The sequence below is a fragment of the Cucurbita moschata genome, unplaced genomic scaffold (assembly GCF_002738365.1).
Source record: "Cucurbita moschata cultivar Rifu unplaced genomic scaffold, Cmos_1.0 Cmo_Scf00031, whole genome shotgun sequence".
Taxonomy (NCBI): domain Eukaryota; kingdom Viridiplantae; phylum Streptophyta; class Magnoliopsida; order Cucurbitales; family Cucurbitaceae; genus Cucurbita; species Cucurbita moschata.
Genome location: NW_019268547.1, coordinates 1,610,783 through 1,624,483, shown reverse-complemented (window position 1 = coordinate 1,624,483; position 13,701 = coordinate 1,610,783).

Sequence of the window (13,701 nt, the reverse complement as noted above, 5' to 3'; positions counted from 1 at the left end):
TCCCCCCCCCCCCCCCGATTTCAACTCTGATTTTTATGTGAATTAGGACCTATCAAAGAAATTCCCTAATTTTTGGAACCTTTCTGGCGAATAATTCGAGCTTGGGAAGGCACGCGTCAACCAAGTAAGTAGACATTTGGATTCCCACGAGCAGTACTTGTAGGAACCGCTTGGAATAAGCATGCATGCTACCATACCGATAAACCTAGCTAGCCGAGCCTAGCATTATGAAACCATGGAAATGAAATAATTAAGAAAATAAATGGAATCTAGATATGAACGATTATGTGTCTGTTAGATTAAGATTGTGATAATGTATGTATGCATGAGGAGGAAGGGAAACTTGTGAAATCTGCGCTCCGGGTAAAGATGGACGTTATCTTCCCATTGAGCATGTTTATTAATATTGCATGAACTGTTGCATGTTAACTCCAATGCATGATTGGTTGTGTTATCTTTCTTGCTGAATTGGAAAGAACTACGAGCTTAGACTAGGGTGCTGAGACTATGTAGGCTAGACAGAACCCTAGATTGGGATACCTCTAGAATACCGTGCATTTAGACCTGCGAAATGATTACTAGCGGATCCAGAACCCAGAATTTCAATACACGACAGGTTTGTGAGACCTTGCACGAGAATCCTAGAGATGAATGAATCCAGGTCTAAGCCACCAAGAGTCTGCCCTAGAAAGACTAGTAGGACACCACAGTAACTGTAGGTAGCCCGCTAGAGTTGAGTAGTGTGGATAGTGTCACTAGAATCTCCACTTCTCTCTCTGCTCCGATACCGTACCTTCGAGACAGAGCTCCGATACTAAGATCATTAAGCCAGACAGATCCGGATAGGGAAGTGTGACAGGTGCCCCGACCTAGTGGTGATAGCTAAGGGGTCTTCTGAACAAGACTCCTAGGCCGTAGAAACCCGTCCCTAAGCAGGGGAACGTGGAACCACGTAGGATAACTTAGTAGCTCACCGGCACACGGGGGATCGCAACCCCCGATTTTAGTGGATGTATGGTCCCGTGGGAGGGTTGTCAGCTAACCTCCACAGATGATGTTCAGACAGAGTTACTTATTCAGATCTAGCCATACGATCCCTCAAATTTACTTATGAGGTCGTGTCTCACCTCGGGACACCAATCATTCCACTATATAAGTTGGTCAAGCCTCCTAAGATACAGAAAAGAGAGTAGTAGCTTGATTCGCACTCACTAGAACCAAGAGATAATACCGTGGATACCTACTAAGATAAGGATGCAAAAAGAGCCTACAAGTAGGTTGCTTACAGAGTATATTTTTATACTCACCCCGTTTTCCCCTTTCTTTTCAGGTACCAGTCTATACAGAGAGGTGTTCGAGAGTTGCACTGTCATAGAGAGGTGTCGTCCCGGAGTGTCAGTCTGTTTTCATATTTGGAGTCTTTTATATTTTCTTTTATATTTGTATTTTCCATTTGTAACATTTGACTTTGATTTTATATTTAATTTTGGTGTTCTTGACTTACTTTTTCTTGTTTTAAATTTTATCAGATTTTTATCTTCTATTTTATTTTCTTTTTAATTTTATTTTTTTTCGCTTTTGTCTTTTTAGTCACGATTCAGTTTTTTAGAAGCCTAAAAAATCAGGTCGTGATAGATTGGTATCAGAGTAGTCAGGTTTTTTATTCTATAAACTTTTTCCTAGGATAAAGAGTCGTACACCTCTGTGACTCAGCTCGAGGAGACATCTCGTCGCGACCAGGTATGCAGTCTAACCTTGTTTAGTAGGTTATGATATTAGGTAACGCCGGTAAGAACTTGATGTATGTTTTGGGTTAACACCTTAGGGTGTTAAAAGTGAATATTCCCTCTATAGATTGATACGAGATTCGAGTTATTTTAAGGCCCAGTACGAGATGATATACCTATGACCCAGCCTCCCATGACCATAATTCTAGATGTCAAGCATGCCTCCGTGGAGACCACGTAGTAGGCCTAGACAGTATAAAGCATGTCTTGGGGCAAACCACATAGTAAACCCAGACAAAGTTCTTACACACATGGGCGACCACTATAGGAATTATGCACCCCTCAAGCAAGCCATTTTCACAAGTGAGTTTGGTTAAGTTGGAAGTCGAGAAATAAGATTCACCAACATAGAGAGTGAAGCTATGAAGGTCATGGCTTCAAGGTTGGTTGGAGTCTTCACGAGATAAGTTCAGGTTTATGGACTTCCATAAGTGAAATGTGCGCTTTTATGCCACTAAGGAGTCATGGGGTGTAGGATATTCCTACTGAAGGACCACCTAATAGATGATAAGTCGCTTTGGACCTTGGTGGAGAGGACCAAGTCCAGAAGCAGCACGTGGTTATCAAGACCATAAAATCGTGTTCTAACCTATCCTTTGGTCAGGACATGCATGCTCACAAGGTGAAGGATGTGGAACTGTCGAGATAGTCCATTGATCCTCAAGGTTGAGAACAGTAGGAAAAAGAGGTCAAGCTATGGTCATGCATTCGCCCTTTGAAGGAAGAAAGTTCAGATGGGCGTTGGTAAGAACAAATCGTTGGGTAGGTTATCCAGATTACAAAGAGTAGAACTGTAAGGCCCACGTTTTGGGCCCATGGCCCAATACAAAATAATAATTATAAAAATAAGCCCAAGGTTCAGCCATTTGAGCCAAACCCTTAGCCAGTCGCCGCTCTTCCTCATTTTTTGTCATTTTCTGTCATTTTCTTTCTTAGGCCGCTGCCACCCAACGCTCACGCCGTCCCGCAGCCGACTATTTCCCACACCACCCCGCGCCCTTCGCACATCAGAAAACCGCCACCCAACACCCACATCGCCACATCGCCACTGCGAGGGAACGCCATCTCCATCGCCAAAATCGAAAATAAGAGGAGTAAACGCAGCAAAGATTCAACGCGGTTTTCTCTCGAGATAGTAGGATTGGAATCAACCCCTACGTAGGAAGAAGGCTCAGTTTGAGTGTAGTCGGACAGTTGTTGATTAGGAAAGGCTAAGAAAGCAGTTCCCCAGATAAGGGACATTGAAACTAAACGTTTTGTTTTTGAAAAATGGGTCGAACAGATGGCTATGTGCTATGTAATCTGATTGTTGTGTGCCATGTAATTTGATTAGGTTGTGTGATGTGTAATCTGATTAGGCTGTGTAATCTGATTAGGTTGTGTGCTGTTGTGTAATCTGATTAGGTTGTGTGCTGTTGTGTAATCTGATTAGGTTGTGTGTTGTTGTGTAATCTGATTAGGTTGTGTGCTGTTGTGCAATCTGATTAGGTTGTGTGTTGTTGTGCAATCTGATCAGGTTGTGTGCTGTTGTGCAATCTGATTAGGTTGTGTGTTGTTGTGTAATCTGATTAGGTTGTGTGCTGTTGTGTAATCTGGTTAGATTGTGTGCTATGGTTAGTGGTATTTGGTGATTGGGTTCGATGCGAGTTGTATGACACAACATATGCAGGGCCTATTGCATCCATATTGTGCTTGTAGGTAGCAACGGTTAAGGGGCTTGTGGTAATAGTTACACGCTGTGTGTTTTGAGTAACTAGCCACCAATAGTCACCTTTAGAATGATTGTAGAAAATGACTAACAAGGTAAGGGATACACGCTATGTGTTTCAGGTAACCAGCCTTCGATAGTCATTTTGAGGAAATAAGGAGGGATGTTAATGTCCTTGTGGTAATGATTACATGCTATGTGTTTCGAGTAACCAGCCAGGGATAACCATTTTAAGAAGTAAAGGTGGCTGATATTCTGGTGGCAATAATCACCCGCTGCGTGTTTTGGTTGATCGCCTTGTGACGATTTATATATTTGACCCCAATAGTGCAGTTTCTTACTGAGCATTTTAATACTCCCCATGTTTCTAAAATGATTTTTCAGGCGAAGTTGTGACACTGAGGTGACGAGTAGGATGCCAAAGTCAGTCATGGGGCGATTCAAGGATTTTTAAGTTTTTGTAGTCTCATTTTTGTTGGAGAGACGTTTCCGCACTTTTGTTAGTAATTTAAACTATGTTGTGGATGCCTAGTTTATGGGAACTAGGCGGTCACACCAGATTTCCTTTTGATCTTTAAGCGACATTTTTTTAACTTTTTTAAAGGGGTACCCCGCTCCTGATTTCTAATAAATGATCGTCTTTGCATGGTTTTCATTAATCTTTAAATAAATTATATTATTTTTGGTAATGGCCCTAATCGCTACTTACATGAAAAGTCGGGTCGTTATAAGAACTCCAGTTTTACACACGAGTGTAATGTCAGACTTGTGAAGCATTCTCAAGTAGATGTAGAACTTCCAAACAACATGATTTTGAAAACCACCTGAAGGATAGTAAGATGGTGACTTGTAAACTAGTAAGACTAGCAGAAACATGATATGTCTCAGAGAAAACACTAGACATAGCATCCTCGAAGTTCGAGGGAGGCTAGATACCAAACAAGAGTTTTCAGAGAGTTATCTAGGATCCTGTACAAGAACTTGAAAGGTTCATGTGCTCGAAAAAGCCAATGATGAGATATCACTACGAGAGAAAATGTGACTAGCTTAGTCATAAAAGATACTACAAGGGTTAACCTAGGTGAACGGAGAGAACTCATGCAAGAATCCTTACTCCCAAAAGAGCTTTTACCTAGCCCAGATGAGTTTTAGTACTTAAGCGAGTCACGTAACAGAGCATCTTGCTGAGGAGAAAGTTGGCTAAATGAGATGAAACTAGGGGCTATTTTGGAGTAGTAAAGATCGTCTCGACAAGGTCAGGATATTACCAGGTGAGAACCAGAGAGGAAGACATCCTAAAACAGCCTTTAGAAGCCGCTATGAACATCGTGAGTTCATAGTCATGTCTTCTAGTTTAATTAATGCTCATGCAGTGTTCATGAAACTGACGAACAGAGTGTTTAAGGAATTCTTCATTGTTCATCTACCCGTGCAGTCCCTAGTCCTTTATCAAAAGTGGTTTACAGCGTCGCAACATCAACCTTGACCCGTTTCTACACTCAATAGAAGTTGTTCATGACAAACCACCTTCCCACGTAGTCCTTGATCTCTTCCAAGACCAATTTACGAAGTCTAAGCATCGGCCTTGACTCGTTTCTATGCTCAATAGGAGTTGTTCATGCTAAATCACCTACCCACGTAGTCCTTAGTCCAACAGGACTGGTTTACGAGGTCGCAGCATCGACTTTGACTTGTTTCTACGCTCAATACGGGCTCTTATCTTATCACTTACCCGTGTATGTAGTCTCTAGTCCAACAAGGACTGGTTTACAGGTTCCCCTGTTTCTACACTTAATAGGGCTCTCCACTTACCCACATAGTCTCTAGTCCAATCTGGACTGATTTATAGGTTCACCTATTTCTACACTCAGTAGGGCTTTCTACCTACCCATGTAGTCCCTAGTCCAATCAGGACTGGTTTACAGGTTCACCTGTTTCTACGTTCAACAGGGGGTTCATGTCTTGAGCTAACTACCCATGTAGTCCCTAGTTCTTCTCAAGAACTAGTTTAACAGGATTAGGGCGTCAAACCTGTCCCGAATCTACACTCAATTAGCTCAACTAATTTCATGATCATGTAAGCGACTTAAATAATGTCAATACACCGTGGAGGCCTACTAGGTTCTTAAGGGCGTTCATGCGGTTTAAACTCCATTTTCTCAATTCCAAGTCATTCTAGGTTAGTCTCTCAGCTTAACCACAATCTCTGGGTGCACATATGTCAATCCTCTGGTTTTACATATAATCACACTAGCTATAGTACCTTAATCTTAAATGTGATCTTGATGCATGCTCTACTAGGAAAAATATATCTATCAAGTATCTCTAGCACATAAATCATGTCTATTCATTCACATATGTTATTTAAGAAGGTATTCCTACCAAGCCTTAATGCATGAAAATCATGTCATAAATCACACATAATCAACAATCAAACAAGCTCAGTGGGGGATAACATCCATCAATCACCCATAGCACAGATCAGAATATCTCATCCTCTATGATACACAATGGAAGACATTAAACTAAGCAAGTTTCTCAATTCTCTTGTTCTAAGGGCAATTTCGTAATCTCATCATGCACATGTCACAATCACCAAAATTTTTCATTCTCGGTTCTATTTACACATATTTTAACCACCTAAGATCAAACATGTTCACATGCTAGCTTGTCCTAGCGATCCCTACAAGTATAACTTGCCTAAATTCCAGGTGGTTACTTACCGGGATGAAGCGTGCCCTTCGAAGCAAGCTTTTCCATTAGCTAGGAGCACCAAATCTCTTCAAAGCTTGCTGGTAGATCCTGAATCAAGTTAAATTCAGGTTAGTATCAAATCCAGGATGAAAAATAGTCAAACGAGAGTCAAATCGGGATTAAAAAAAAAAAGGCTCAGGCGCTGGTAGATTTTTTGTGTCCTACTCTCGAATTTCTTCCAAATTCTAGAGAAATTCTCCATCGTTTCCCTTCAAACTTGTTCCTACGATTTTTAAACAAGATTACCCACAAATTTTATGAAGGAATAGAGTGAAGTGCCTAGAAACCATTCCCCCAATCCAATCGGCCATTGAAGAGTTTTAAGGGAAACTTGAAAATCCAATCCAAGGATACACGATAATACGTCAAGTAAGAACGATCCCAATCCGTTTATGCACCTCCAAGGAATGTTTTCATAGAAGACCATGAGGAGGAATAGCCTCAGAAACATGTCCAATTGAAGGAAATTCGTTTCGGGTAGAATTTGGGGGGAAATGTTGAATTCCTATCTACGGCCACTTTTCTTTAAAATTAAGGATTCCTTTAGTTTCAAAGGAAGAATTTGAGTAACTTTGATAAAGAAATCAAGAGCTGAAATGTCGTAGAACAAGCTACCCAAGAGAATGAAAATCTGGTGTTTTGGGTGAGTTGCACACCGAGAGCAATTTCTGGAAATTGAGGTCCCACACTCAAAGATGTTCCTCCAAACCAATTCTTTTAGCTTGAGGAAAGGATATGGAAGAGATTCCATGAAGAAATCGGGCCTTGAAAATCCCTAGAATCGGTTACCCAATAAGAAATCCTCTGTTTTAGCTCCAGTAAGAAATAAGTTTTTGGACGAACTTTGGAGGCCAATATCTTAGGCTACGATCCACGAGAAGGTATGAAATTGATCCCTAACTCTACCTTGTAGCACCATCTTTAAGTTTTATGAAAAAATCGAGGGGAGAAAAGGAGTGATCGAAGCTGCGGAGCTCGAGTTTTAGACGACGGTGCAATGAATACGTGCATCTTCTTCCTGTCTAGAGGAAGAAGACGATGACGTGGTCGGTTTAATTGAACTGGCCAAGTCAACCCAAAATCCAACCATCCCTCATTTTTCTCAATTTTAACCCTCTTCTAGACTAATTCTCATGGAAATTTTTATGGTTCCAGAAACTATATACAATAAGAAGTTTGTGGAAGGAAATTTGAAGTAATTCGGATACCAGGAGCTCAAGAACGAAAGTCCCAAACGTCGCGACGAGGTAAGTAGCCATCTTGGACTTTTCTTAAGAAATACTTGTAGGAATCGCTTGGGTTTCCAGACGAACCCTAAACCAATTATGAATTAAGGATATATGAAAGAGAAACCCACAAAACCGTGAGTTACGGCACCAAACCGACCAAATTGCTCGGGATTTAAGTAACGTTAAAATAACCCACTGGATAAACTCTGTTGCCTATGAAACTTTGATAGCATATTATAGCATGTGTGCAATTATATATGAAATTTGGTGGTCATTGGATAAGAATAAGTAGGTAAACTAAGAAATTGTGTAAAATGACCGTAATGCCCCTAAGGTAATTTACCTTCGGTTCATGACCTAGATGACCTCCAAATGCTATGGAACTCGGTAGTAGATCTTATTTTATGATGTTAGATGATGTAATAAAGTTTAGAAGTCATTAGAAAACGTTAAGTAGCAAAACCAAGATATGGGGAAAAACGTTCATCACGATCCATGCAACTTTACCTCCTAGGATGACTAACGAGGTATCCATGAAATAAGAGATTTCTCACATGTACCCTTGGTCGCTAATAAGATTCTACGTGCACAAGATCACGTTGGGCTATTCCTAAGAAGAGCTTATAAGTTCCAAGCTTAACCCAAGACATTATGCATAAAACCTAGGATCACCAAGAATCCAAGAAAACACATAGGTTAATGCAAATAGTATGCTTAACAAGTTCCTAAGATCTATGTCCGAAGTAACCATTATCTCTGATCATGAAGTGTACCACGATGCCCCTATTCATCTTTAGGTGGGATGTCTACTATATGTACCATGAGTAGGATGTCATGATGCACATATTATTTTCCTCACCTAAATGAGATGTCGTGCATCACGCTTTGCCAGCAGGATGCCAAGATTATGATGATGCCACCTATGCACTCATGGGGAGAAAATTAAGGGTTACTTTGGAAAAGTTTTCAAGGCTAAAATAGGATGCATGACATGACAACCTCAAAGGTTTAGTTCCTAAAAATGAAACAAGTAGTCATATCAGCTCAAGGTCTAAACATGCTCCAAATTACCAACTGTTTTCTATAAGGCCTATTTTATATGACATGAGGATAAGTTCAAGATTTCAAGTTGATTGGAGCAAGTTTGGAACCTAAACCAAGATGGAACTTAAGAAACATCTAAAGGAAACGTCTAAAGGAAACACCTCAAGATTCAAGACCCTTCTAGAACCCTCTAAGAAATCCATTATGAATCTATGACTTTCTAGAATAACTCATTCTAGTTATTACGATAGGTTTCTATGATTACGAATGCATGTAACAACTTATGCCTCAAGGAATTATGAACCTTAGGAACTTAAAAGATTGAGAACCAAGAACAAATATCAAATAAGCTCTACCACTACCAAAGCAAGAAGAATGCTAAGTACCACTCAAGGATAAGGGACCAAGGTCCTCAGACTCAGAAACTCAAGAATGCTAGGTAATACTCTAAGCATGTCCAATTGTGACTGATAACCTCCCACCATGCGATGCTTTCAGAGGTCATGTTTCCTCTTCTAGGTGGGATGTTCTACGCCATGTTTACTTTGTAGGATGTCATGTTTGGCCTCATTTTTCCCTCACCTAGATGAGATGTTATCCACCATGTTATGAGTACCCAAAGATTTGCAGGATGCCATATTCATGCATGCATCTATCATGTGATCGTATGGTCTGTCATGGAGAGTCATCTAGGGTCACGATGGGTCAAAGTACTAACGACAAGAACAAGAACAAGAAAAGAAAGAGTGTTGTACCCTAGCATATCAAGGACACGATTAAGAGCATACGAGTAGGCTGCTTACTGAGTCTTTGTACTCATTCCTTATTTTCCATTTTTATTTTCAGGTAATAAGGAGCTAGTCGAGGTCGGGAGAGGACTCTGAAGCAAGTGCCATAGACAAACCTCACCCATCGTCCTCATCCCTTCGTTTTAAAATGTCTTGTGTCGTTCCTTATTTTGTACTTTAACTCTTGTGTTGTGTATTAAATACTTTGTATAAACCTTATTTTGATATAATATAAATATAATGTATGTTATGTTTTAAATTTGGTTTGTTTTATTTTGCGAAAAATTTACCCTTCAATTTAGAGTCAGAACCCGGTGAACAACTTTCACACCCTTATGGGGTCTGTATATTGAGTATATTTATACTCACCCCATTCCACGTTTCTTTTTCTAGGTGTTCAATGACTACTGGTCGGGGTGGAGAGTGTTTGAGAGTAGTGCAGTCACGAAGGGGGGTCATCCTGGCCGTCAGTCCATCTATATTTCATTGGGTCTTTTCTATTTTATTTCGAAATTGTATCTCAAACTCATTTCCCGTATGTAATAAACTCGAACATACTTGTATTGATTTTTTTTTATTTATATTAATTGGGGTGATGTTTGATTTTAAATCTCCCCCAAAATTTTATTATATTTTCTTTATATTTCCTATTACTTTTTATGTAACAACGCAAATCCACCGCTAGCAGATATTGTCCTCTTTGAATTTTCTCTTCCAAGCTTCCCCTCAAGACTTTAAAACGCGTTCACCGCTAGCAAATATTGTCCTCTTTGGACTTTCTCTTTTAGGTTTCCCCTCAAGGCTTTAAACGCGTCCACCGCTAGCAGATATTGTTCTCTTTGGACTTTTTCTTTCAGACTTCCCCTCAAGGCTTTAAAACGTGTCCACCGCTAGCAGTATTGTCCTCTTTGGACTTTCTCTTTCCTCTTTGGACTTTCTCTCTCAGGCTTCCCCTCAAGCCTTTAAAACGCGTCCACCGCTAGCAGATATGTCCTCTTTGGACTTTCTCTTTCGAGCTTCCCATCAAGACTTTAAAATGCATCCACCGGTAGTAGATATTGTCCTCTTTGGACTTTCTCTTTCGAGCTTCCCCTCAAGGCTGTCCTCTTTGAACATTCTCTTTAAGGCTTTAAAACGCGTCTGCTAGGGGAAAGTTTCCACACCATTGTAAATGGTGGTTTATTCTCCTCCCCAACCAACGTGGGAGATCACAATCCACCCCAAGGGAAAGTTTCCACACCCTTGTAAATGGTGGTTTATTCTCCTCCCCAACCAATGTGGGACATCACAATCCACCCCCTTTCGGGCCAAGTTTCCACACCCTTGTAAATGGTGGTTTATTCTCCTCCCCAACCAATGTGGGACATCACAATCCACCCCCTTTCGGGCCAGCATCCTTGCTGGCACTCTTTCCTTCCTCCAATCGATGTGGGACCGCCCCCCTCCTCCCCCTTTGGGGCCATCGTCTGCTAGGGGAAAGTTTCCACACCCTTGTAAATGGTGGTTTATTCTCTTCCCCAACCAATGTGGGACATCACAATCCACCCCTTCGGGGCCCAGTGTCCTCGCTCGCACTATTTCCTTCCTCCAATCGATGTGGGACCGCCCCCAAATCCCGATGTGGGACCGCCCCCAAATCCACCCCCTTTGGGGCCCAGCGTCCTTACTGGCACACTACCTTGTGTCTACCCCCCTTCGAGGAACAGCGAGAAGGCTAGCACATCGTCTGGTGTCTAACTCTGATGTCTTTGGGCTTTCCCTTTCGGGCACATTGTCTGGTGTCTAGCTCTGATATCTTTGGGCTTTCCCTTTCGGGCTTCCCCTCAAGGCTTTAAAACGCGTCTGCTAAGGGAAGGTTTCCACACCCTTATAAATGGTGGTTTGTTCTCCTCCCCAACCAATATGGGACATCACAATCCACCTCTTTCGGGGCCCAGCGTCCTCGCTAGCACTCTTTCCTTCCTCCAATCGATATGGGACCGCCCCCAACCAAATCCACCCCCCTTTGGGGCCCAGCCACCCCCTTCAGGGCCCAGCGTCCTCGCTGGTACTCTTTCCTTCCTCCAATCAATGTGGGACCGCCCCCAAATCCACCCCTTTGGGGCCCTGCGTCCTTACTGGCACACCGCCTCGTGTCAACCCCCCTTCGGGGAACAGCAAGAAGGCTGGCACATCGTCCGATGTCTGCCTCTAATATCTTTCGGCTTTCCCTGTCGGGCTTCCCCTCAAGGCTTCAAAATGTGTCTGCTAGGGGAAGGTTTCCACCCCCTTATAAATGGTGGTTTGTTCTCCTCCCCAACCAATGTGGGACGTCATAATCCACTCCCTTAGGGCCTCAGCGTCCTCGCTAGCACTCTTTCCTTCCTCCAATCGATGTGGGACCTTTTAAATAAAAGCCATGCCTGTTAAGATTGTAAAAACATCTGAATTCACGCGAATGGAGGAGCGTGATTCTAGGGGCCATTGTTTTGGCAATTTGGGCGAAGTCTTCGTCCACTTCTTCTATTTTTGTATAATTGGTTTTTCTATTTTTGTAATTAGATTTGTTATTTAAACCGTTCAAGTGAAGTAAAATAAAATATCGAGTCTTCAGCAATCTCAGCGAATCTCTCACTCTCTCTCCTTTAATTCCGCTAATTTTTCCTTCGAAGAAACCTTCGGCCAATTTTTTCGTCGACGCTGTCTTCCGAATTGCCTGAGTCAACAAGTGGTATCAGAGCCTCGTTGAAGCGATCGGTAGTATACCATCACAGAAGAGCCAACCTATCAACAATCAAGTTGAATAGCTTAAGTGGTTAGAGTTCGACCTAACAACACACAGGTTTCAGGTTCGAGTAGAAGAAAATGCAAAGCGCAAAAATAAATACATCGTGGGGTCCATCTCGAGCAGGCTCACTCACTCCTCCACGCCGCCAAGTGCCGGCATCTCCATCACCACCACGGAGAGGCCGTGGGGCATCGAGTTGTTGTTGATCGAGTGATCAGGGAGACATCGACCGCCATCGTTCAGTACCCGATCAACTAGAGTGTTCGCTCAGATCAGCGAGATGGACGCGAGCAACACGAGCACTGGCGATGGATCCTTGACACAGGTACAACAAACCATATGACTGGGGCTAGATCTTTATCTGAGCTGACTCGGGGATCCGTGGGACGGTGAAATTCGGCGATGGCGCCATCGTCGAGATCGAAGGGCGCGGCACCATCCTGTTCGTCAGCAAGGGAGGCGAGCATCACAGGCTGATCGACGTCTACTTGATGAGACAGGTTGCTTCATTTCCATCGAGCGATGACTACTCAAAATCTGCGATAATCAACGACGGCTGCTCACGCAGGCAAGCTGTGCGACGGGTGCCTCAACGGCAAACAGAGGCGCACACCCTTTCCGTCTCAAACATCCTACCGAGCCGATGAGCCGTTGGAGCTTGTACACGGCGATATCTGCGGGCGCATTAAAGCGCGAGCGGATGCCGAATGTGAGAAGAAGATGCAAGTGCTGCGCACAGACCGAGGAGAATTCACCTCGGCAAGTTTCAGTAAGTACTGCGACGAGATCGGCATACAACGGCACCTAACGGCGCCTTACTCCCCCCAACAGAACGGAGTGGTAGAGCGCCAAAATCAGACCATTGTCGGGACAGCGAGGTCATTGTTGGTGACGGCCGAGATGCCTGGGAGATTTTGGGGAGAGGCAGTAATGACGGCTGTCTATCTCCTCAATCGGTCACCAACACGAAGCCTCGACGAGAAAACGCCATATATGAGGTTTCCGCGTGTTCGGCTGCGTCGCATACATGAAGGTAACACGTCCCCACCTCGCCAAGCTCGATCCCAGGGGGCTGAAGGTCGTCTTCATCGGCTACGAACTCGGGAGCAAGGTGTACAGACTCTACGATTCTGTAGGGGGGCGAGCTCATGTGTCTCGCGATGTCGCCTTCGACGAAAGCACCTTCTGGCAGTGGAATGACGTGATCAAGGCAGACCGTAATCCAAATCAATTCACGGTGGAGTACCTCGTCACCGAGCCTGAAGAAGGAGCCCAGCATCAGGAGACGTCACCGCCGCCAGCAGGTGCACCACCTAAACCAGTGGAATTCGCAACACCACGAACTGCGGATTCGACACTGGATGCCGATCTCGATACTGATCTGGAGGCCAGGTACCGGAGGATGGATGATCTAGTGGGAGGAGGTGAACCATCTGGACTGGCAGCGCGCGAGCTCGAAGAAGTGGCCGAACTACATGCCATCAGTGCAGATGAACTGAACACCTTCGCCGAAGCAGAAAAGAACCCATGCTGGCTGAAGGCAATGCAGGAGGAGATGACATCCATCACCGAGAACCAGACGTGGAGTCTGGAGGACATGCCGCCGGGACACCGAGCCATAGGG